Below are 26,718 nucleotides of genomic sequence, written 5' to 3' on the forward strand. Positions count from 1 at the left end.
CACAAATTCATTCTGTATGCATTTGGTACAATAAAATTTGTTTCAAGAATGGACAAATGCAGTGATGGTTAATTGAAAACTGCAACATGCTGATTTTAGTTTCATGCTTCATTAATTTTCTCAGCCCCAAAGAAAGCATGCGAGGTTTGAAAATGTATCATGTGACAAAGTGCTGGCCTGCCGACATTAGTGCACTCGGTCTAGAGAACTGATTAATGCTGCACATACATTGAACATGGTGGCCATGACCATCCCTCATGAATTGGCATTCCCTGCCTAAACCACCTCACCAACACAGCCTGTTAACAGCAGGAAAGCTGACGGAGCTTCCAAGAATTTCTATGCACTATTTATTAGTATCGCCCTCCTGAAATTGCTCCATTGCTTTGCTGACAATTGTCTTGACAAAAGTGGAAGCCGAATCGGTTGAGTTCGATCAGTTTTATTTACATACAACCTATTATAAAGTGGACCTTTCTTCGCCTCTTCAACTGTTCCCACAGCTGCTGCTGCCATCTTGCACGCCACATCGAGGAGGAGGGGCAATGTACATGGCAAGTGCATGGGATGATTTTCCAAGGAACTCTGGAAAGCTGTAATCAGATTGTGGGCAAAGTTAAAAACTTAAATACAAAAAGGGTGTAGAGTATTGTAACCTTGTACATGTTGATCACACCACATGTTTCAGCTACAGTTCTTGCAATGTTACACTTTGTGATACTCAGTATGAATTGACAAGACTAGCTGCTATACTAGCGGTTGTGCAGGCCACATAGGAACAGTGCCTGGCCTTTGTGCTTGTATGTGTCAATTTCTCTCTTTCAGTATCGCCCAAGCCACACGAAAATGTTATCCACAAGTGTCGTGCCAAAATGGCCCGGCAACATTTCGTATTAAGCCGTTTGACCCATTTATTGCACTGATGCACACAGTGCAACCAAATGAAGGAAATGACATCGCCTAGGTGATTAGTAAATTACCCTTCTAAAATACTACAAGAGCAACTTTGCTGTGGCAAGAGCCTTAGCAAAAACATAAGAGACACAAAAATGAAGGAAAAGCGACACCTTCAAGTTCCCGCACCAACTCACCGTGACAAGCACGAATTTTGACAGTGTCTGCTTGAGCTTAGTTATTTGGAGATACAAGCAGTTGAATGCTTTTACAAGCATTGAGATGCCCCACTATGCTAGCTTGCCTTTTATGGCTATAGAAAGTTGTATACTGCCACAAGTCTGCCTATTCTTCCGATTGGAATCTATATTGAAGCTGCTTTGAGCAACGGGCGGTATTCTATTTCAGCGCTAATGATACATTGAGAGCAGTGTGCCTGGAAGGAATAGACAAAAGCATTGCAGAAGCTGCAGCACTTTGTGCTCGCTGAATGATCACACGAGAAGGTAAAGATGCCATCAGAAAGCATCCTTCGTATAGAGTCTCTTTAAAAGAAAAACACTGCAACTAGACATGGTGACAGTTGTGGTGGCAAACTAAAAATATTATAATGATAGTTCAAGGTGTGGTATGGCATGTTTATGCTATTTCTGAGAAAATAAACACGGCAAGTGTGTCCATGCCAACAATTGACGCAGGATGTGCAGATGCACAGCTGCAATACAGCACCACGGCGTCAAAACGACAGTATGCAAATGGTGGTCCAGCATCAAAACTTCAATGTCCCTACACTGCAACACTGGGAGGCCATGCTGCGTGACAGAAGCCTGGGTGGCCAGCAGGCGCTGCTCTGTCGGGCACAGGACGTGGCAGCAACTATTTCTCCTAAGGATTCAATAAACGGATTTCTCTACGTCACCCGCTATGCGATGCGCCGTGCGAGGGTATGACAGTGCCACTACTCTCACAGGATATGGATGGTGCACAACACCACCTTGAGCATCGGAGCGCACGTCTGCCTGTGAGCTCTGTACTACAAACACAAGTGGTGCATGCAAGGTAACATTTAACATATCACTGCCAAATGCCATCAATGAACAGAAGCAGCAAAGAAAGCTGCTTACATAATTTTCACAGTGTGTCGGATCTGCATATTTTTTACATCCTGTCTGCATGCCGCATTGTTCATTTGTTCGTCACTGCTCAAAAGTGCATAGTTGCATGGTACTTTTTTCGATTTTGTGCACTTTCTTTTGTCCTGAAAAAATAACCACAGCAGCTATCTTCATAAAAATCAAGCACATGTTTCTGAATGAGCCGCAAGTATTAAAGTTGCTCAAAAGGGTAGTTTGCTGAATTGATTGCATTTGAGTACTGCAGGCCTAGTTTCTTTCCGTCTTTCTCTTTTAAAGCCTCAGCACAAGTTAGCTGAAACACCCTGTATACTGGACGGCTTGCCTGACTGCCCACACCGCCGAGGCGGAGCATCACACGTTTTTGTGGCGCACTTGTCGCTGTCTCGTGGCACCGGTCGTCCATCCTTATCGCGCACACGCCACCGTCATCACCACGCCACCGTCGTCTGGTGTTCTGATTGGCTGCGGCAAAGCGGACAGCTCTGGCGGGCGGGAAAAAAAGTGGTCCGCGAGCGATCGGGCTTGCCGCCTCGTTTAACGCCTGCTTTTATCCGCCTGGCCAAGAGGTTTGCCCGGTTTAGCCGCTCCGTCTTCGGTGTGAACGTGCCTTTAGAGTAAAAAATCAACAGCTTACGCTTCCACATTTTTTGCTTGGTAGCTGCATTCAATTTGCTTGCTCCTCGTCTTTTAGATGTCTAGGCTTCCCACATTTTAACGTGGCTGAATAGTGCACAAATCAGAAACGCGAGTTTCTGTGGCCTAGCCTTCTCACACTTGCAAGGATACCATCCGAAATTGACCTATTTTTCTTATGGGGTGCCCACTGATTATGAAGATGCTGACATCGAAGGATCTCAAGTGGTTCTCTAGCATTTTGGTGACGGAATACAGTAATGCCGAGCTACAACTGACTTGATATCTGTCAGCACCAATGAACGCAGTAGTTAGTATTCTCACTAAATTGAGAGTCCAGCCCAACAGCAGATGGACACCAGTGGTTTGAATCCCCGTGTTGGCAAATTTAACTGGCTGAAATCAAGCATTTAAAATACACGCACTTAGTTCCATCCCTTCAATGTGTGAGCATAATGAAGATCAAAGGTCAGGTTATGTGGCTGCAGCACCTTCTGTTCATGCAGTACCTTTACTTTTCTTTACCAACACACTTAGCATGCACATATCTTGTGTGCAAGCCACATCTATTTACAACAGAAACAGGACTTTCCACTCGTGAGCAAAAGTTTGGAGGTAAAATATGGTAGAATTTTTTGTCCAGCCAACGCACGCACGCTGAAATCCAAGTGGTACAGCCAATATGTGTTTGTTCAATCACTGCAATGCATTGAGACACTTCTGACAACGCACGGCTGTACCAGAAAAGGTTTAGATTTTTTCACTAATGCCATGGACTTATGAACCTTTATGAATGTACCTTCAGCTTTCGCAGGCTTTCGAGTAGCTCGAACGTAAAGTGGCCTGTGTGTTATTGCTATTCAGCCGGAGTGCAATAGGAGCCAGTCAAATTAGTAAAACATGAAGTCAATGTGCACACAAAGACTACATGTACCCTTGCATGACTTCGTGCCACAGGTAGCTAACAGCTTCCAGTTCACAGTTCTTGTAATATGCTTGTGGCAGCCATCTACAGTGATCTATTTGATTTAACGGGGATGTGTATGTTGCTGAAAACAAGAAAATATGCTAGAAAATATATTAACACCGATGGATGCAGTATATCCTTTCCGGTAGTTTTGCAAGGGGGAAACTGTAATTCGAACTTCACGGCAGCGTGCACCGCACAGCTGCACCTCATTTTATATTCTCGCGCATGCGTCAGTGTTGCCGCAGCTGTCTGTAGTGACACCCTCGCGTGCATTTCTTGTTCAAGCTTTGTTGAAGGATTTGAAGAAATGAAGGCAGTACGGTGCCGCTCATCTCTCCTTTTAGTATCCTGCTGCTTGCGGAGCATAGTAGCGCCTGCAACTCAGTTCTTAATGCGACCTTTGAATAGTGTGTGCATCTTAACCCTTTCATAGACGCAAGCAGAGAACAGGCCACTTTGTGTCCGAGACATTACAAGTGCTTTTTTTTATGAAGTATTTTTCACATAACGTAAAATCTCAAAGCTGACTACGATTCTGTAATAGCGAAAAGTGGGAATATTACATCCCACTATACAGCCTCAAGGCCAGTTTCTACCTACTCGTGGTCACCTGTAATGTGATTAGAAGCAGCCAGAGTACCCAGTACATTATACATTGTGCACGTTTTCATTATACTGACACGTGTACTTATCTTTATCGGGTGACCACGTTTCGCCACCTAACAAATGTAATCGCACAGCGCGGGACGCGCCTGCATGTATCTGAAGTTTCTGGAAAGTTATCAATGCTTCTACCCGGCTGTCTGTTGTCGCCGAACGTTGTGTTATCTGATTTCATCGCGTGACGCGAATGGTGTAGAACATTGTGGAAGGCGCGCGGGTCCGAACGATTAGTCTGGAACATTCGACGACTGCTGTATAAAAGCCGACGCGCTTGCCTCGCTGATCAGATTTTCGACGATCGCCGACTGTGTTCGCCGCTTTCGTTGTGCTATAAGTGTAGCTTGTTTTGTGGGCACAGGTTCACCCAATAAAATCTAGTTTTGCCTTTCGCAGTATTGCCACTGTGTTCTTAACGTCACCACCACGTGACATCTGGTGGAGGTGCTTGTGCGTTCATGTACCGAACGCCCCTGCAAAGACGCGATCCAAGCCCGAAGCCCGAGGACAGAACCAACATCGCCCAAGACCAGCGTGCTAGCCGCAGACTGCAAGGACTGCCCCCAGAGCACGGACTTCTACCTGAGACGACAAAGAAGATCGTGGTCAAGGCAACCCCAATGGCTGCCCCAGCGTCCCCCGTTATCCTACAACAACCTCGGGACCCACCAATCTTCCATGGAGCAGCGACTGAAGACCCGGAATCATGGCTGGAGACCTACGAACGAATCGCAACATTCAACAACTGGGACTCCGACGAGAAGCTGCGGCATGTCTACTTCGCCTTAGAAGACACCGCCAGAACTTGGTTTGAGAACAGGGAATCGACCTTGACAACGTGGGACCTGTTCCGTACCGGCTTCCTACGCACCTTTACAAGCGTCGTGCGCAAGGAAAGGGCTGAAGCTATGCTGGACGCCCGAGTGCAGCTGCCAAACGAGAACGTCGCCATCTTTACGGAAGAAATGAGCCGTTTGTTCCGCCACGCCGACCCGGATATGGCCGAGGAGAAGAAAGTCCGCTTACTGATGCGTGGTGTAAAGGAGGAACTTTTCGCCGGGATGGTAAGAAGCCCACCGAAGACCGTCGAAGAGTTTCTTCGTGAGGCGACGAACATTGAGAAGACACTCGAGATCCGGAACCGGCAATTCGATCGCCGCGCGAACTATACAAACTACGCCGGGGTTCAATCACTGGCCACCGACGACCTACGCGAGACTATCCGAGCTATCGTGCGGGAGGAGCTACAAAAGCTGTTCCCATCATCACAGCCTCAAGTGGCTTCGATTGCCGACGCCGTGCGTGAGGAGCTCCAACAACAACTTGGAGTAGCCCCTGAATCGCCGCAGCCTGAGCCGCAAGCGATGACCTACGCAGCCGTCGCGCGCCGTCAAGGTCCCCCTCCGCGACCGCGCCAGGGCCCTGTCACGCCGCAGTTCCGTCGTCCGCCGCCGCCGCAGCTAGCACGACCACCCGTCGTCCAGCGCACCTACGCGAGGAAGACGGACATTTGGCGCGCTCCTGACCACCACCCGCTCTGCTACCACTGCGGAGAAGCGGGTCACGTCTACCGACGATGTCCATACCGGGAGATGGGACTGCGAGGTTTCGCCGTGAACGCTGCGCGCCCGCAGCAAGGTGAACGCCCCCGGGATATCGCCGACTACCTCGCCGCTACTCAGTGGAGCTCTCGACGACCGTCGCGTTCGCCATCACCAGGCCGCTACCTGTCGCCGCAGCGCCGACCTTACACTGGCCCAGCCCGGGGCCGGTCAGTGAGCCCATATCCGGAAAACTAAAGGCAGCAACCGATGGAGGTGCGGTTGCTGTTCGTCGAACTGACGAAGATCCTCCGTCGCCGACGAAGACGCCGAAGAAACCATCTCGACGACATAATAACGACACGCCGCCGTCCCGAGGAAGTCAGGAAGCCAAGACTACACCGACGAAAGACGACTTAACGACGCGACGTAACAGCTTCGGTTCAACACGACGCAGCCGTGATCCGGCGCCAAGACCCAGCTGCAACGCAAGACAAAGAACCACCGACCTCGACGTGCTTCTAGACGGCCACGCAGTCACCGCCTTAGTCGACACAGGCGCCGATTACTCAGTCATGAGTGGACACATCGCCGTCCAGTTGAAGAAGGTTAAGACTGCATGGGAAGGCCCTCAAATTCGGACCGCTGGAGGACACCTGATTACGCCGACAGGAATGTGCACGGCAAGAATTACCATTCACGACCGGACTTACCCTGTCACCTTCGTTATCCTCCAACAGTGTTCACGAGACGTCATTCTCGGCATGGACTTCCTCAACCAACACGGCGCAGTCATCGACCTGAAGTCGAAGTCAATAACGCTGTCGGAAGATCATGCGATACCGCCGGAGAGCCCTCGTAGTCACCACGCCTTGAGTGTGCTCAAACATCAAGTGAGCATCCCGCCTCGCTCCAGCATTGTCATTTCGGTCAGCACCGAAACACCCGCTGACGTAGAAGGCGTCATCGAAGGTGACCAACGTCTACTGCTAGACCGTGAAATTTGCGTCGCAAGAGGGATCGCTCGACTGCACGGAGGAAACACGAAAGTGTTGCTGACAAACTTCAGCCAAGAGTTCAAGCACATCAACAAGGGCACAACGATCGCATACATCGAGGAAATTCTGGAAAACAGTAATGCGTTTGTCCTCTCGGATTCCGCCGCATCTACCCCGACGACCTTAGTTCCCGAGCCAGACTTCGACATAAATCCAAGTCTCCCCGCGATTAAGCAACAACAGCTCAGAAGTCTACTTCGACGATACAAAGAGTGCTTTTCGACGTCATCAAGGATTCGACGAACCCCAGTCGCAAAGCATCGCATAATAACCGAAGAGGGCGCTCGACCTCTCCGCCAGAGCTCATACCGAGTTTCGACGCGAGAACGCGAAGCTATAAGGCACCAAGTCGACGAAATGCTGCGCGACGACATCATCCAGCTGTCCAAAAGCCCGTGGGCATCTCCTGTAGTCTTGGTGAAAAAAAAAGGACGGAACCCTGCGTTTCTGCGTCGATTATCGTCGTCTGAACAAGATCACGAAGAAGGACGTATACCCCCTCCCACGGATAGACGACGCACTGGATCGGCTCTGCAACGCTAAATACTTCTCGTCAATGGACCTCAAGTCTGGCTATTGGCAAATAGAAGTCGACGAAAGAGATCGCGAAAAGACGGCCTTCATCACCCCAGACGGCCTCTACGAGTTCAAGGTTATGCCATTCGGACTGTGCTCGGCGCCTGCAACATTCCAGCGCGTGATGGACACGGTTTTAGCAGGATTGAAGTGGCAGACCTGTCTCGTTTACTTGGATGACATCGTCGTCTTCGCCGGAAATTTCTACGATCACCTGAGGCGGCTTGCGACAGTACTAGAGGCCATCTAGTCATCAGGGCTCACTCTGAAGCCGGAAAAGTGCCGATTCGCTTACGATGAGCTTTTGTTTCTAGGCCACGTCATCAGCAAATCAGGAGTACGCCCCGACCCACAGAAGACAGCTGCCATCGCAATGTTCCCGCAGCAAACCGACAAGAAGGCAGTGCGCAGATTCCTTGGCATGTGTGCCTACTATAGGCGCTTTGTCAAAGACTTTTCACGCATCGCGGAGCCGCTAACACATCTAACCAAACGTGATGTCGAGTTCAAGTGGGAAACGCCGCAGGCCAAGGCATTTCAAGAACTCAAACGACGCATGCAGTCGCCGCCGGTACTTGCACACTTCGACGAGGACGCCGATACCGAAATCCACACTGACGCCAGTAGCCTAGGCCTTGGTGCCGTCCTAGTTCAGAGGAAAGAAGGACTTGAACGGGTGATATCGTATGCTAGCCGGTCGCTGTCAAAAGCTGAAAGCAATTATTCTACGACTGAAAAGGAATGCCTCGCCATCATTTGGGCTACAGCTAAATTCCGCCCTTATCTCTATGGCATGCCATTCAAAGTCGTCAGCGACCACCACGCGTTGTGTTGGCTAGCTAACTTAAAGGACCCTTCAGGACGGCTGGCACGGTGGAGCCTCAGACTACAAGAATATGACGTCACGGTAATATACAAGTCCGGAAGAAAACACTCCGACGCCGACTGCTTATCACGCGCCCCCATCGATCCCCCGCCACAAGACGACGAGGACGACGACGCCTTCCTTGGGATAATAAGCGCGGAAGACTTCACTAAACAGCAACGAGCAGACCCGGAGCTAAAAGGCCTCGTCGAGTATTTGGAAGGGAACACCGACGTTGTCCCCAGTGCATTTAAGCGCGGATTATCTTCCTTCATGCTTCAAAACAATCTACTCGTGAAGAAGAACTTCTCACCAGTCCGCGCCAATTACATTCTTGTTGTCCCGTCAGGACTTCGTCCAGAAGTATTGCATGCCCTACATGACGATCCAACCGCTGGACACCTCGGATTTTCCCGGACACTATCAAGGGTACAAGAAAAGTATTATTGGCCACGCCTGACCGTCTACGTCGCCCGTTATGTCAGAACATGCCGAGACTGTCAGCGACGCAAGACACCGCCGACAAGGCCAGCCGGATTACCTCAGCCAATCGAGCCCCCTTGCCGACCATTCCAGCAGATTGGGATGGATTTGTTGGGGCCGTTTCCGATGTCAGCATCCGGGAATAAGTGGATCGTCGTGGCGACGGACTATCTCACCCGCTTTGCTGAAACTAAAGCTCTACCAAAAGGCAGCGCAGCCGAAGTGGCGAAATTTTTCGTCGAGGACATCCTGCTGCGACATGGTGCTCCAGAAGTCCTCATCACCGACAGAGGAACGGCTTTTACAGCAGAGCTCACCCAGGCCATTCTGCAGTATAGCCAGACAAGCCACAGGAGGACAACTGCCTACCATCCGCAGAGGAATGGTCTCACGGAGCGCCTGAACAAGACCCTCGCCGACATGCTAGCAATGTACGTCGACGTCGAGCACAAGACGTGGGACGCGGTCCTGCCGTATGTAACCTTCGCTTACAACACGGCAGTGCAAGAAACAACACAGATCACGCCGTTTAAGCTGGTTTACGGCAGGAACCCGACAACGACGCTCGACGCCATGCTGCCCCACGTCACTGACGAAGAGAATGTTGACGTCGCTAGCTATCTGCAGCGCGCCGAAGAAGCCCGACAGCTCGCCCGCCTACGGATCAAGAACCAACAGAGGACCGACAGCCGACACTACAACCTCCGACGACGCTTCGTCGAGTACCAGCCCGGCGACCGTGTTTGGGTTTGGACACCGATACGCCGACGAGGTCTGAGTGAGAAACTATTGCTCCGCTATTTCGGACCCTACAAGGTCATTCGACGTATTGGCGCACTGGACTATGAGGTCGTGCCAGACGGAATTTCGCATTCACAGCGGCGCCGCGCACGATCTGAAGTGGTCCACGTGGTGCGTCTGAAACCCTTTTACGGACGCTGACGAACTTCCTTATTTTATTGTTTTCTTTGCTACGGGTGTTTTTCTTTATTACTTTCGTTTGTATGCAGCATCGGGTCGATGCTTTTTAAGAGGGGGGTATTGACACGTGTACTTATCTTTATCGGGCGACCACGTTTCGCCACCTAACAAATGTAATCCCACAGCGCGGGACGCGCCTGCATGTATCCGAAGTTTCTGGAAAGTTATCGATGGTTCTACCCGGCTGTCTGTTGTCGCCGAACGTTGTGTTATCTGATTTCATCGCGTGACGCGAATGGTGTAGAACATTGTGGAAGGCGCGCGGGTCCGAACGATTAGTCTGGAACATTCGACGACTGCTGTATAAAAGCCGACGCGCTTGCCTCGCTGATCAGATTTTCGACGATCGCCGACTGTGTTCGCCGCTTTCGTTGTGCTATAAGTGTAGCCTGTTTTGTGGGCACAGGTTCGCCCAATAAAATCTAGTTTTGCCTTTCGCAGTATTGCCACTGTGTTCTTAACGTCACCACCACGTGACAATACTTACTGAGCATGCTTTGTATGAGAATCCTCAATCAGGGCTTTCCAATATCACAAGGGTTCTTAGAAAAAAGATGCTTCTTGAAAATTATTGAGGGCTCATATATAGCAGCTCGCGTATGTAGGAATGCGATTTGTTCGCGATGCTAATAATATGATCACCTGTTTTGGTAGCTGTGGGCACGAGAAATTTAGACACCTAACTGCACCAAAATTCAGCTATTATGAAAACGCGGAATTTCGATAAAAAGAGTCCATTTGCCGCTGTGGTGGTTTGACGGAAGGCGATAGAATAAACTAAACATTGTAGAAAGGGAAGTAACCAATCTGCGCAATCGCTCTATCGCGTTGTTTGACAAAGAAATGGATGAAAAAATGTACTTAACGTGATTCAGAAACATATCTACACAGGAATGTTGAATGGTAGAAATTACACTTCACCGCTACAGAGTAGCGAAGTCGCCCTGAAAAGTGGGACCAATATTTTCCGACCGCCCAACAAAGGGTGAAGTGCGCACACTATGTACGGCAACACTTGCTGTGTTCACCGCAGTAATGCCACCCTGTAATGGAGACAACTACGACAAACGGTCCGCATTTCTTCCGCAGCGAGCAGGGAGAAAAAGTGAAACATTTTTTACCGAGTCAGAAATAAGCAAAGCGTGTTCCTGACGGTATGTAACGGCATGCCGCTGGAAAAAGGGGGTCCATACCTCGGGGTTCAAATTCCGCAGACACGGCATGCGCTTCAGCGTAGCCGTCAATTTGCGGTTGAGCAAGCGGCGTTTTTGCATTTTCTGTTCCGCATCAGCATCTTCTAGGCAGTGAGGGAGCACCTTGAAAACCAGCACGACGCGGGCCGTCTCGTTCAACAATCAAGGCCTAAAATTTAAAAGAAAACACAACTATTAGCGCTTATTGTTTTAAATTTTGTGATTTCAGTAGACTTACCTTGATGTCGCATATTTCTTGTGGATCCATGTTGCTTTCAGGGTCGTTTCCGCCTACATAAAGAACGGCGGAATCGACACGCTCGAAGCGCATCGTGGAGACAGCTCACGCCAGCCGCACTGCATTGAAGCCAGCGAAACTGAATGTGCAGGCTTTCATAGACTCAATTAGGCGCAGGCGCGACCTATTTAAGAATTTAACCTGACTCGCCGACAATGACGCCGCGCAAGGACGATGACTGAACACGATCCAGCGAGGCGTAACAACACCACGCGAACGAACCTACGTGAGCCGGCAGTGGCCGCATGTGGCCGGCAGAAACCACAGGGATTTAGCAGCAGCACCTAGCAGCGTCTTTCCCTAGGCGTACAAGTACCTATCTGGGGGCAGGGAGTACACCACTGGCTCACGTCACATCCGGTTTGCCTCCAAACCGGGTACAGCCATCCTGCGGGGAGACGCTTCTAGATAATTTTCCTTGCCTTGACAACATTGTTCGAGATTTGCGGATGGAATAATATTGTTACGCGAAGGACGAGTCAGTAAGACGAGCTACTATTTACAGGTTATAGTTACAACAGCGGTTGCAGCGCTGACCGCTTAGATTCACCGCGCGAGCCCAGTTCGTTCTTCCTCCTCTTTTTTCGAGTGATGGCGCCCACGCGCCTCGTTCAAACAATCAAATACCACACGCGTGTAGCATAATCCCCCGGTGGCAGAAGCGACGTCCCGGAGCGTCTAAATATCATCACTGAGAGGATGATACTGCTTGAGTCGTGTAACGTGCACGATATCACTGGACTGGGAAGCAGATGGGGCGTCAGGGGCGATATCGTAGGTGATGGGAGTCACGGCACGAAGCACTCGGTATGGGCCTGTGTAACGCGACAGCAGTTTTACGGACAGGCTGACCTGCCGCGACCGAGGCCATAGAAGCACCAAAGAACCAGGCGGGAACTGCACGTCTCGGTGTCGCCGGTCGTACAAATGCCTTTGACTCTCTTGAGATTTCAGAAGGAGGTCACGGTCAATTTCCCCTGCGTGGGCACCGCTGGTGATTGCTTCAAGTGCATATACACTGGTCGGTGCCGTGCGAACAGTTAGGGTTGTGTCGAGGGGCAGTGTTGGTTCTCGGCCGAAAAGAAGGAAAAATGGGGAATAACCGGCTGTGTCGTGGCGCGAATTATAAGCAAATGTTACGAACGGTAGAGCGAGGTCCCAGTCAGTGTGGTCGGAAGAGACATATTTCGCGAGCATGTATGTGAGAGTGCGATTGAGATGCTCCGTGAGGCCATTTGTTTGCGGATGGTATGACGTAGATAGCTTGTGCCTCGTGCCACAGGACTACAGGATGTCCGCGATAACTTTTGATAGGAATGTCCGGCCACGGTCTGTGAAAAGTTGTCGCGGAGCTCCATGTAATAAAATCAGGTTGAGTAGAAGAAAGAAAGAGTGCAGCGGTGGCGTAGAGGTAGAGTATCCGCCTCGCGTGCAAGAGGACCGTGGCTCGAATCCCGGCGCCATGTAATTTTCCACCGGAGTAAAAAAAATCCGCGTGTTTATAAAATTGCATAAACAGGCCTGTAGTGCGGCCTCATCCCGGTGACCAGAACCGGTAACGCACTCCCTCACCAGAGCAGGATTGGCCACCCTGGTGCAAGACTTGGCCACAACCTCCTATATGAATACAACAATCCAACCCCGGCCCTGGGTACCCAGCAACTGACCATGGCGGCCGTCAGACCTCTGACGCAGCAGACGGTCCTAAGAATACCTGGGTCCGAACAGGCCGCCATTGGAATCTGAACCTCGCAACGTTTAACGTTAAAACGTTATCCAATGAGGCGAGTCAAGCAGTGCTATTGCAGGAATTAGAGGGCAGTAAATAGGATATAATAGGGCTCAGTGAAGGCAGCAGAACAATACTTAAATGATATTGCGCGACAAAAAACGACACGGACGTGAGAGACGACACACCAAGCGCAAACTTTCAACTAAGTTTATTGTGCCACTGCGTCGGCTTTATACATGGCCGGCAGCGTACATCGCGCATACGCTTACAAGGAAATGAAGTGCGAATTCATGTAACATGCTTACGAGTCATGTGATGCCGCGTCTAAGAACCTTAATTCTTTTTCTGTGAGAGCCAGAGACGGGAAGCTAACACACGTGTCACCCAATTTCGCGATCATCTGCGCTTCAGATATTTCACGGATGAGCTGCGTGCTGCCACGTGAAACAATCGTGCATTGATCCTCAAGAGGCTTGCATCCATGATCGCGACAGTGGATCGCCAAAAACCCACCAGAGCCGTTTTTTACATGCTGTGTTCGCGGAGCCGATCATTGAGGCAACGCCCAGTTTGTCCGATATATTTCTTCCCACATGAAAGCGGGAGGTTGTACACCACCCGGTGGACACACTCGACAAACTTTTTGCGGTGATGCTTTCTGCACTTATCAGAAGGGACGGCATTTGGATCCGTCAGCCTGCAAAGCCTGCCGAGCTTGTTGGGAGCAGAAAAAACAACTCTTACATGCGCCCTTTGGGCAATCTTTTTCAAGTTATGGGATATCCCGTGCATGTAAGGTATGACACTTACTTTAGGGCGTGTGCCGGGAGGTGCATCGGCAACTGACTTCTGCGTACTGGATCGCGCTTCTCTTAAAATGCGTTCCGCGACAGACACTAGCACCACCCTGGGATATCCAGCCAAGGACAAACGTAAAGTTTGCGCTTCAACGCTTACGTCCACAACATGACAGCAAGACTTGCTAAGGGCATTCTTGAAGCACAAACTGATAATGGCCCGCTTAACAAGCTTAGAATGTGCGGACGCTACGGCAGAAATAGCTTGTTGGCTCGCGGCTCATACGACCAACACGTGTGGTTGTCCTGAAAGTTTAGGCGAAGATCAAGAAAACGAAGAGACCTATCTACCGGCATCTCATGAGTGGTTTGAAGAGGGACTAAGCACTTCTGAAACGTTTCTAACGCTTTTTTAGCTTCCAGAATGAAGGCACCAGAAGAGCAGTCAATGAAGATTAAAAAGTCGTCAACGTATCTAAATGTTTTAAAAACTGCAGTGCCTTGCACTTGTGAAAAAATGTCATGGTCTAAACAGGATAAATACAAGTCACTAAGAATGGGAGCAATGCAAGAGCCAATACAAACTCCGCTCTTCTGCAAAAAACATTGGTTATCCCAAGTGATAAAGGTGGAATTAAGATAAATCTGTAAAAGCTCTAAAATTTGACTGCAAGACATGCCGGCCTCATTCTGGAAGGAAACAGCACCATACTTATCAGTACATTGCTCAACACAGGACAGTACGCTTCTATGCGGCAAGGAGTAATAAAGATCCTTTACATAAATGGAAAACGCCTGAAGACCACGGTCAGAATGTGACTTCAAAAATAAATCACAGTATCTGAGCTCTTAACGAGGAAAGGGTCGCTGACAGGGAGAAAGCCCAACTTTTGTTGTAAAAACACCCCCAACGGCTTTTGCCAAGTATCAATTTCTGACAAAATAACCCGTAACGGAACACTGGGTTTATGCGTTTTGGCACTGAAGAAAACTTGCAGATGATCTCGCTTGCTGTTTTCAAAGGCCTTGGTTAATTTTTGCAGACTAAGTCTGTTGCACATGCGCTTTGCCACAGCCTTTACCTTGGCCAGGGACACCTCCCTATGACAGTTAACGGATCAAGCTACAGAACAGGTATTCGGCTTTTACTCAGGAAGAACTCAGGTGCTTCAACACCTTAGTGTTGAAGCAATGAACGGCAATCTTAAGGGCATCATTAAGGAGTGTGCAATAGAAGTCGATGGTAACTCCGGTTAGACAGGATACCAGTAAGCTATAACAGGAGACGAAAAATCTGATCAAGAAACGCCAATGTATGAAAGCCTCTAACCCTACAGCTAGAATAGAACTAGCACAAGTTTCCAAGTTAATCAACAAGCGTAAGACAGCTGACATAAGGTAGTATAATATGGACAGAATTGAACATGCTCTTAGGAACGGAGGAAGTCTAAAAGCAGTGAAGAAGAAACTAGGAATAGGCAAGAATCAGATCTATGCGTTAAGAGACAAAGCCGGCAATATCATTACTAATATGGATGAGATAGTTCAAGTGGCTGAGGAGTTCTATAGAGATTTATACACTACCAGTGGCACCCACGACGATAATGGAAGAGAGGACATACTATAGGAATTTGAAATCCCACCAGTAACGCCGGAAGAAGTAAAGAAAGCCATGGGCGCTATGCAAAGGGGGAAGGCAGCTGGGGAGGATTAGGTAACAGATTTGTTGAAGGATGGTGGGCAGAGTGTTCTAGAAAAACTGACCACCCTGTATACGCAAGGCCTCATGACCTCGAGCGTACCGGAATCTTGGAAGGACGCTAACATAAACCTAATTCATAAGAAAGGGGACGCCAATGACTTGAAAAATAATAGACCGATCAGCTCACTGTCCGTTGCCTACAAAGCATTTACTAAGGCAAACATATATAAAATAAGCAACACCTTAGACTTCTGTCAACCAAAGGACCAGGCAGGATTCCGTAAAGGCTACTCAACAATAGACCAAATTCACACTATCAATCAGGTGATAGAGAAATGTGCGGAATATAGCCAACCCTTATATATAACTTTCATTGATTACGAGAAAGCGTTTGATTCAGCCGAAACCTCAGCAGTCATGGAGGCATTACGGTATCAGGGTGTAGACGAGCCGCATGTAAAAACACTGAAAGATATCTATAGCGGCTCCACAGCCACCGTAGTCCTCCATAAAGAAAGCAACAAAATCCCAACAAAGAAAGGCGTCAGGCAGGGAGATACAATCTCTAAAATGCTATTCACAGCATGTTTACAGGAATTATTCAGAGCCCTGGATTGGGGAAAATTGCGGATAAGAGTTAATGAAGAATACATTAGTAACTTGCGATTCCCTGATGATATTGCCCTGGTTAGTAACTCAGGGGACCAATTGCAATGTATGCTCATTGACCTGGAGACGCAAAGCAGAAGGGTGGGTCTACAAATTAATCTGTAGAAAACTAATGTTTAACAGTCTCGGAAGAGAACAGCAATTTACAATAGCTAGCGAAGCACTGGAAGTGGTAAGGGAATACATCTACTTAGGGCAGGATCATGAGGCTGAAATAATCAGAAGAATAAGAATGGGCTGGCGTGCGTTTGACAGGCATTCTCAGATCATGAACAGCAGGTTGCCATTATCCATCAATAGAAAAGTGTATAATAGCTGTGTCTTACCAGTACTCACGTACGGGGCAGATACCTGGAGGCTTACGAAAAGGTTTCTACTTAAACCCAGGACGACGCAACGAGCTATGGAAAGAAGAATGATGGGGGCAACGCTAAGGAATAAGAAAATAGCAGATTGGATGAGGGAAGGAACGCGAGTTATTGACATCTTAGTTGAAATCAAGAAACATAAGTAGGCATGGGCAGGACATGTAATGAGGAGGGAAGATAACCGATGGTCATTAAGGGTTACGGAATTAGTTCCTAGTGAAGGCAAGCGTAGCAGGAGGCGGCAGAAAGTTAGGTGGGCGGATGAGATTAAGAAGTTTGCGGGGACAACATGGCCACAATTATTACATGACCGGGGTAGTTGGAGAATTATGGGAGAGGCCTTTGCCCTGCAGTGGGCGTAACCAGGCTGATGATGATGATGATAGCTTAAAAAGAAAAAATGAAAGCCGCTTCGCCACAGCCGCCCTAGTGCAGTACATCCTGTCGCTATTCCTTCCACACCTCCAAGTAAGCCAGAGGCTGGAAGGGGGACAGGGGGACAGTTGGAGAAGTATTGGAGAGGCCTTTGCCCTGCTGTGGGCCTAACCAGGCTGATGATGAGATGATGAGAAGTAAACGGTGACATCTGTGGCGCAGCTTGTAGGAAGCGCTCGGCTGATGGCGTAGCTCGTTATGTAATCCGTGGCCACAGAAATCCGCCTGTTCCCATAGGTAGAAAGAGGAAAAGGGTCAAGTAAGTCAAAACCAACCCGAAGGAATGGTTCCGCGGGAACGTCGAGTTGTTGATGGTACCCAGCAGGGAGCGTCGATGGTGTCTTGCGTCGCTGGCATTTCTCACACGCAGCTACGTATTTTCGAACGGAGTGAGCAATCCCTGGCCAAAAGAAGCGTTGGCGGATCCGGTCGTAGGTACGTGACACACCCGGGTGACCGGCAGTGGGGAGGTCGTGAAGTTCGTGGAGAACAGCCGAGTGAAGGTGTTTAGAGATCACCAAGAGTTATGCAGGGCCGTCGGTGTGAACGTCGTGGCAGTAGATTACGCCGTCTTGAAGCGTGAATAAGCGAAGGGAACTGTCGGCAAGCGACGATTTCAGGTGGTCAATGATGATACGCAAGGACGGGTCACGGCGCTGCTCGTCGGCGACATGGACCAGTGGAAAAACAGATAAGACGGCGCCGATAACCACTGGCATCGGTTCGGACCTCTGTAGGTGCAGACGGGTCAAAGTGGGCCAAGACCGGTGGATTGGTGAGAATCGTGATAAGGCGTAAAAATGCGGCAGCCTGAGGGGAACCCCACGTAAAAGGCATGTCTTTCTTCAGAAGTTCAGGGAGTGGTCGAGCGATTGCTGCGAATCATTCACGAACCCTCCGAAAGAAGAACAGAGCCCCACAAAACTCCGGACGTTTTTGACAGACTGAAGTACAGAAAAAGCCGTTACTGCTCGAACCTTCTCCGGGTCGGGTTGTACTCCAGAAGCATCGACGAGATGGCCTAGCACTGTAATCTGTCGGCGCCTGAAGTGGCACTTGGATTAGATCAATCGGAGCCCAGCCTTGCGGAAGACGTCAAGGATAGCTGCGACGCGCTCAAGGTGCGTCTCAAATGTCGGAGAAAACACAAGGACGTCGTCGAGGTAACAAAGGCAAGTTGACCATTTGAAACCTTGAAGCAGAGAGTCCATCATCCGTTCGAATGTGGCGGGGGCATTGCATAAACCGAACGGCATAACCTTGAATTGGTAGAGGCCATCTGGAGTGACGAAAGCGGTCTTTTCTTGGTCTTGCTCATCGACGGAAATCTGCCAATAACCAGATCGAAGGTCGAAGGACGAAAAGTATATGGCACTGTGAAGACAATCAAGAGCGTCGTCGAATCGTGGTAAAGGGTAAACATCTTTTTTATTAATTCGGTTTAACTGGTGGTAATTAACGTAGAAACGCCACGTGCCATCTTTTTTTTTTTTTTCTTGTTCATGCACCCTAATCGGTCTTAATACCCTTTCATCAACCCTTCACCTTAATCCACCATAATCCGGATTAATTTCCCTCCACCCACCTTAATCTTTATTCATGCATATTATCCTCCTTAATGCACTATAATCCACCTTAATCTTCCTTAATACACTTTAATCAACCTTAATCATCCCTAATCCACCTTAGGTCAATCACTAATGATTCATTAATTAACTTGGGTAATCATTCTCTTATACAGGGGTGGACATGCTTTGGATCACCTCTGGCCTCCTTGGGTCACGTGATACTTCCAGTTTACAACGCGACCTTGAAACAGAGATCTAAAGGCTTTTGCCTTAAAACTTGAAAAAAAAAAAACTCAATGTTGACTGGCTTATGCTTATCACCCGCAATACCACGAGTATACTTGCCACTGATTTTTTCAGGGCGCAAAGCAGAATCTATAATGCTGCACTTTCGATTGAATAACAACAGTTAGCGACGTGCGAGGTGATGGAGCCGCCCCAGAATATTAAGCATACTGAGGACAACCGCAACAAAAACGCTGGTTAGTAGGCCGGAAGAATGAAAAAAAAAAATGCAGCATTACGGGATGCTTTGCTACGAGCTATAAGAAAGATGCCTCAGCTCGCAAACAACGCTGTTCTTTGTCGGAACAAAGTTCTCTCGGCCAATGTCATGCAGCCACTGCTTCCTGCGCAAGCCGTCACGCTTTCCTTGTGGTATCACAAAAACGGCACAACCATCTTCAGGCTTCTTGCTGCTGTTATATGCGCAACAGGCCGGCATAGCGCTAGCACATAGAGCAGGAAACACAGCGTACAACGTTCGCTGCGCCGAGCTGAAGGGCCGAGCCAGCCGTGCTGAGGAGGAAAATGGCGCGAACGAAAAAGAAAAACACAAGCAAAACTCAAGATCCGCGCGTTTCCAAGGGCAACGGCAGGGAGAGCAATCGTCGGGCACTAAAAAGGGGGCAAAACGGGGGGACGCGCAAGGGGCGAGGAGGAGGCGAGGAGGTCGCGCGGCGGCGGCAGAGTTCAAAGAGTGTCGCTACTTTCAATTCATCAAGGGACTTTAGTTCCGGCGTTCTCCCTGTCTCTTTGTGACGTTTCCTCCCAATATGCTTGTGCAGTTTCGGTCGTTCATTTCAACTTCTCCATTTATCGTCTGCGTTGTAAGTTTGATTATGAGTGCAGCTACTTCACATTGCTGGCTGACATGTCTTTTTGGAAGAGCGTGCGCTGAAGGCAGCCGTGGTAGAGATTTAATATACCGCGATATGATCAAGTAGTACGTGTTAGACTGTGTGTGTTGGTCCCACATATGGCCGGTATGGGACATCCCGTTGAAAACATCCTTCGGACATCCATAGAATTAAAGTTTTGGGATTTTGTTTAGATCCCAGAAGTTCAATCGTGTGGATGTCTGAAGGATGTCTTAAATAGGACATCCCGAAATTAATGTCCACATTTTATCCACTACACGTCCTGACCGGGACTTGGACGTTCGGATCTAATCGGGATGTCCAGAGGACATTCTTGGTCCAATGGGCCCTCCACCACAATGTTACGCAAAGGACGAGTCAGTAAGATGAGCAACTATTTACAGGTTATATTTACAACAGCGGTTGCAGCGCTGACCGGTTAGATTCACCGCGCGAGCCCAGTTCGTTCTTCCTCTCTTTTCTGGAGTGATGGCGCCCACGCGCCTTGTTCAAACAAATGCCACACATCATCATCATCAGCCTGGTTACGCCCACTGCAGGGCAAAGGCCTCTCCCATACTTGACCACTAACCCGGTCATGTACAAATTGTGGCCATGTCGTCCCTGCAAACGTCTTAATCTCATCCGCCCACCTAACTTTCTGCCGCCCCCTGCTACACTTCCCTTCCCTTCGAACCCAGTCCGTAACCCTTAATGACTATCGGTTATCTTCCCTCCTCATTAGATGTCCTGCCCATGCCCCCCATTTCTTTTTCTTGATTTCAACTTAGATGTCATTAACTAGCGTTTGTTCCCTCACCCAATCTGCTCTTTTCTTATCCCTTAACATTACACCGATCATTCTTTCCATAGCTCGTTGCGTCGTCCTCACTTTAAGCAGAGCCCTTTTCGTAAGCCTCCAGGTTTCTGCCCCGTACGTCAGTACTGGTAAGAATACCACACGCGTGGAGCAATATCAAGGACTCCAGCAACACTTACAGAAATTTTTCTTCCATAGGTGTTTGGCACACACGTGAATTTAGCAACACAATACACCCTCCCACTAAACCTTAATTATAAAGGAATTGAGTTGCTCCTGACAGGCTAAATGGACTAATCAATGGGAATGTTCCAAATCCTTGCAATATCGAAAAGTTTGGCTGCACCGACAGAACCATTGCCTATGGCCCATTTCTTACAACCCACCTAGCACCGATGAAATATTGGCAAGGCCACAAAAGTAACATGTTAAAGCCACGCTTAACATAAAGAGTGACTAATCACACAAGTTAAGCGCTGAAGCGGCCAAAGGTTTCAAAGAATTTTACATAATCAAATCAATAACATCACTACATAAGCAAAATGTTTCTAATGCACCTTGTAAAGATTTCCTTTGTGATTATGTTATCACACATTGGTCACTTCATGATGCAAGGAGCTGGCTTAGACAGTTCCACAGGCTGATGAACCTGCAGACCATGTAGCTTGTTCCTAATGGCGCTTGAGCTCAGATTTGTCACGTGTAATTAGAAGGTAAGACAAGATATTAACAAACTTGTTATAGTGAAACTTCGTTATAACGAAATGGAACATAAGGATTATTGGATGTAACAAAGGGAAATCCCCGTGTAAATCTCCGTAGATATCCACGTTTTAAAACCTTTCAACGAAGTAAACTTCTCCTGCCAATAGATTTGCCGAACTTGATTTGTCTCCGAAATACAAACTTGATTTCTCTCGGAAACAAGAAATGCCCTACCTTTGCAGACTCAATCGCATTCCGTGGAGTTCGGCCATACAACGCTAGAAAACATCTCTTCTTCTGCATATTCACATCTACTAGTTCATGCTGCAACTAGTTGGGCCGAAACGTGGGCCACATAGACTTCATAGGTTTTCATAACATGTGCCAAGGCTTCGCTCACTCAAGGGACATAGGGGAGGGTGGTGCGAGCTTGAGGGCGCGTGGCCTGCGATGTGGCAGGCCTCATCAATATTCCATGGAACGAAGGGAAATTACAGTTTATGCTCATTCGGACGTAATCTTTTTGCACCACGGTCAGAGATCTGGCCGTCAGGAATGCTGCGAAGGCCTTATTTTCGGGACATATTGAATGACAGCCTTAACTCAAGGGCGCGCGGTAAAGTGAGGTCACTGGCCTGCTCGAACGATGTCTTACGTAACGACTGAAACTTCTGGTGTAACCACACGTACTCTGAGCGTCCTGATCAGAGCAAATTTGCCGGGCTTGCTGTAAAATTTTTTGCTTTAATCCTGATGACGAGATCTCTGACTGTGACGTGAAACGATTACGTCGGAGTGAGAATAAACAGAAATTTCTCTTCGTTCCATGGAATATTTGTGAGGCCTGCCACATCGCAGGCCACGCGCCCTCAAGCTCGCGCCAAGCTTCCTTATATCCCTTGAGTGAGCGAGGCCTTGGCACATGTTATGAAAACCTATGAAGTCGATGTAGCCCACGTTATGGCCCACTAGTTGCAGCACGAACTGGTAGATGTGAAAATGAAGAAGAGATGTTTCCTAGCGTTGTATACTGAATACCTTGCGCAAATCGTGGCAAACTTTACAACGGCGAAAGCAGTAATTTTTAAAGCATTGAAGCAACAAATGTATGATGTCAAGGAGAAGATTTACACATAAATCATAAGTGAAAAAGAATGTCATTTTTAATGCACTTGCGGAGCACGTGGTAGTCTGAATATGCCACTGACCGAGACAAGGCTTCTATAATTGCCTAGAAAACTGGATTTGAAGGCACTAGCTGACTCTCTGGCTATCCATACTACAGAAAAAACGCTGAATCGTACCTATAGCATTCTTCAGCCTGCATACGCAGAATGCCGTCGTTTCGAGCTGTTCCATGAACAACACTTCCGTACAGAAGCCTAAACGTCTAATTCCTATTAACACCTTTTGATCTGCGTCCTTTCTTTTTTTCTTGTGACATGAACTCCAGAATCAAGAGAACACATAAGCCAGATGAAGCATTGAAATTGAATTTGATTATTCTGTTGAAAAGTATGCAAGTTAACGTGAGTAAAAAAATGAAGAAGGCTAAAATCCACTTATAATACATTCTTGTAGCTTAAATTAGGACAAGTAGATTTGTCAGAAACCAAGTGCAGCAGCGAAAAAGAACACTGCTACCTCAACAAATGGTTCTGGAGTTACAACACTCATTCTGTCCAAAACTTACCGCTATGAAGACACAAAAATGCATATGTTGCAAATACAGGACACACTTATCAAGTTATTTATTTAAACACGCAGACAACATAAGTACACACAATAGGACATTGCATTCGTGTTTTCTGAAGCCCCAACATCATTATTGAGGCCACAATGACGTATTCACCTTCTCCTGACATCCCTGTCCTTGACTCAATAGTAAACTGAACCTACTTAGCAGCAGATTTAGCTTGCTGGTAACAGCACACTCACTTAAGACTAAAGGTGGTTGAATTAGTAAAGGCAACGCGCAGAAGACCAGGACTCAAGAAGAAGAACACAAACGACAGGACCGGCGCCTCCTGCCGCCGGTCCTGTCTTTTGTGTTCTTCTTGAGTCCTGGTCTCCTGCGCCTTGCCTTTACTATTTCAAGCATGAACCAACTAGCCCAAGCAAGAGTTTTACTAAAGGTGGACACCCGCAATGGACCAGTCATATCACTGCTTCAAACCATTACGTTATTAGGCTCCTTTCTATGTGGACTGGTGGTAATGGTCAACAGCTTTGCAACTGATGTTGTACCAGTGAACAATAATTTTGAATGGTTATCGGCCGGGCACTATTCCTGCGCATCAAAAATGGTTCCAGAGTACCGGCGCGCACCATTGCTGTTCTCGATGAAGATAACCGACGCCACGCTGCCACTCACGAACAAATTACATCCGCGGCCACACTGAATCAACCAGCGCACTCGAAAAAATAAAATATTGCGCGTCCGCAGCGGTAAAGCGAGCCGCATAGAGGCACAAAGAAACTCATGGCAATACAGTCACGTAGCATGCAAATCGCCAATAGAGCAATTTCACTTTTGTACTAAAGTTCTGCAGCGAGTAAAATGGCCGAGCTACAAGTCCGCTGCGTTATGAGCACACACGGATAAATGCAACACAGCAAAGCAGCTGATAACAAGCGAGGGAGTATGTTTCAGTTTGCTGAGTGAAGTGACACAGCTGGCGTGTCGAACGCGTGAAGTGCGTGTCGTAGGTTGAGGATGACCTCTCCCACCAAGGGGGGCGCTGCGAGCTGTCAAGTAGAGCGGGTGCGTTTCACGTCGGCTCCATCGAATCGATGTCCTAGCTGTCGCGAAAAATTTGTTCTGCACCGCCGGGGACCAGTTGGACTACATCAGTGAAGTTACCAGGAACCAGTGAACACCATTCTTATCCAGGTGGGTGAATGTTTGGCAGTTTTACGTGACTTTATTCTTCAACCACGCGAACGCCGTAGGCGCGGTAGCCGCGGACGCGGCACCAGACGCGGCCTCCGTGGCTCTCGTACGAAGCTAAGACCCAGACAGCATGCGAAACATGCAGCTTTCGACCGCGGAGACGCCAGTTTTTGACGAAACTACGGAGTATACCATCCAGAAAAGTTAGAACAGTGGAAGCGACCAACCTCGACGCGCGCCCGTTCCGAACACCAAGGCAGCCACGTTGGCGGCAGTGACGGCCACGTCACCACTTCGGCTCTTGGCTAGCTAGCTCAAAGTAAACGCTGGACGCCATAAGTTATGCCCAAATTCGGAGCGGAAGACGCTGAGGTCATCATCAAGCCAAAGGGAACTCTCAACCTCGCACAATTTAAGGGCAGCAACCAGATCGGGGAAGCAATGTACGCTGCCGCCGACATTCCGCGGGCGTCGCAGACGCTTGCTATTTGGCCGGCCTACCCACGAAACACAGAACCTCTTAAAAACTTCTTGAAACGGCTACAAACGGCTATAGACGTCTTGGTCTATGATAAGACTGAAAATAGAATTTCTTCTAAACATAACCTCAGCACTTGGAATATGCTAGTATATATTCTATCTGCGGCAAAGCCCACTACTGGTGTCACCAGAGTCTGTTTTGGTAAACACATTCAGAATGTCTAACTCACGAACTTTTCTAGATCTTTTTGTCTAAAAGCGCATAAAATGCCAAACGACGTGTTAAAAGTGCGGTTACCGTGGGCCGTCGGCGTTAGCGAATAAAAAACGCCACAGACAAATCGAACTCGTTGAAAGCAACATAAGTTAATTGGCTTTAATATTAGATAATTTCACACCAGAACTTCAACAATCAAGGGCGTGTTATTGTTTTCCATATGGGGCGCGCACACGACGCGAAACCATTCTATGCTCGCGCAGCAGGTTTACTGACAGCAGCAGGAGCGAAACGCCGGCGTTGCACAGCGGTGTCACAGAGCCACCGCGCTGCGATCACTTCGGCGGCACGATCCAAATTTGTCGGACATATCATTCTGTGCTGGAAACACTGGGAGGCAGGAAGTTTGAAAGAACGGCTACTGCCGCCCGTAATGTCTCGATCGTGGGTTCGTTATCCAGTCGTGCGTCATTCTAAACCGTTCTGTACATTTATACTGGATATTAACTGGAGTCATTTAGCTGTGCTGATGCTGTTTGCCGTGTGTTTTGCATCAGTGCTTCGTGACATTGGCTGTATTGCGTGTTTTCGCCGACGGCTTACTACCACAATGGCGGGATATGCGTCACCGCCTTCGTGTCTCGGTGCATCTTTGTACACGTCGCATGTTCGGACAACACTTTTTCCGGTAAGTGAAACACATTGAGCCTCGTTTTTCGTCAACAATATGAATATTTTTAGGTGTTACCCGCGACAATTCTTGATATATGAGCTCTTCTGCCCTGCGTGTTTTCGTCATTACTTTTATGCGAGAGTTCTGCTTGTGTTCAACAGTTCAGCACTACCGCGCTCCACGACTTCCGCAACACCAGTCAGAACTTTGCCCTGCTTGTTAGTCTTTGGGGTTAACGTAGCACGAACCAACCGAAAGGAGTGCATTCGAAGACGACGCGCTGGCTGTAATGCTGAACCAGACTGAACTCGCCCTATATTGTGTCCTTATGTTCTTGCGTGTGCGCGCGTGTGCCAGTGACTATGCAGTTTGTAGCGTTTCCACTTTATAGCAAAACAAAACTATAACTGCAATGTTTACTTAATCTATACAATTCCAAATTAAATCGTCTGCTGATGTACAAATTTCACTTGTGTTTTGTTCTAAATAAGCAGCAAAACCTTTAACCTAATAGGTGCTTCATCTTGGAGTGAAGTCATGACAGCTTGGCATTTATTAATGAATGACCGTGACTGGGTCATCTTATTTGTAATTGCAAATCTGCCTTTCAACTGACTTGATGCTGTCTTATTTTGTTCCTTTCACTCTATAGATGGCTGGACATCCTCCTTGTACCTTGGCGCTAGCTGGATGACGGGACCTCATCATGATCAGTGTAAGCCAATGTACTGTACCCTCTCTGAACCTCCCAGTGCTTTTTATATGAGTTAAGGCCAAGGAGCGCTTCGTGGTAAAATAGCTAGTTGGTGTCTCACAAGCGGGCATTTTTTTGCACTGGTCCATTATAAGTTGCCACTACTATAAGCAATTTCCCAGTGCCAGTGTACATACACAGTTCTACTAATAATTAGTTTCCCTAAGCTTTACAGAATGTACCTGTAGGTAGTCATTGCTATGTAAGAACTCAAAAATTAACTCTGCTGTGTCATACAAGTATTCTATACATGAGTAAAAATTTGCTACAACAGTGTACATTACACCTTGCTTCCCTAATGCACAAATGTATTCAAGCCAGTATTTGATTAGTTTCGTATTCTAAATGTTTTCTGCGTGATTTAGTTTCTTTACAGGAATTTACTATACAGCATCAGCAAGCAGTCTAATTTAAGATTTATGTGTGCTGTAAAAGGTGTGCTCTGCCGCTAGAATTGATAAAACATGGGCCGAGGCTT

General features: G+C 48.1%; 1 long non-coding RNA gene across 1 annotated transcript; it reads right to left on the reverse strand.

Annotated features, from left to right (window-relative positions):
• Positions 1–426: 426 nt before the first annotated feature.
• LOC140217214 (uncharacterized) lies at positions 427–11,094 on the reverse strand. Its single transcript, XR_011893743.1, has 2 exons — positions 10,991–11,094; positions 427–593 (listed from the first exon to the last, which is right to left on the reverse strand). It is a non-coding gene; the product is annotated as an uncharacterized lncRNA (long non-coding RNA).
• Between the last annotated feature and the right edge of the window lie 15,624 nt (positions 11,095–26,718).

Source organism: Dermacentor andersoni, chromosome 4 (genome assembly GCF_023375885.2).
Source record: "Dermacentor andersoni chromosome 4, qqDerAnde1_hic_scaffold, whole genome shotgun sequence".
NCBI lineage: Eukaryota > Metazoa > Arthropoda > Arachnida > Ixodida > Ixodidae > Dermacentor > Dermacentor andersoni.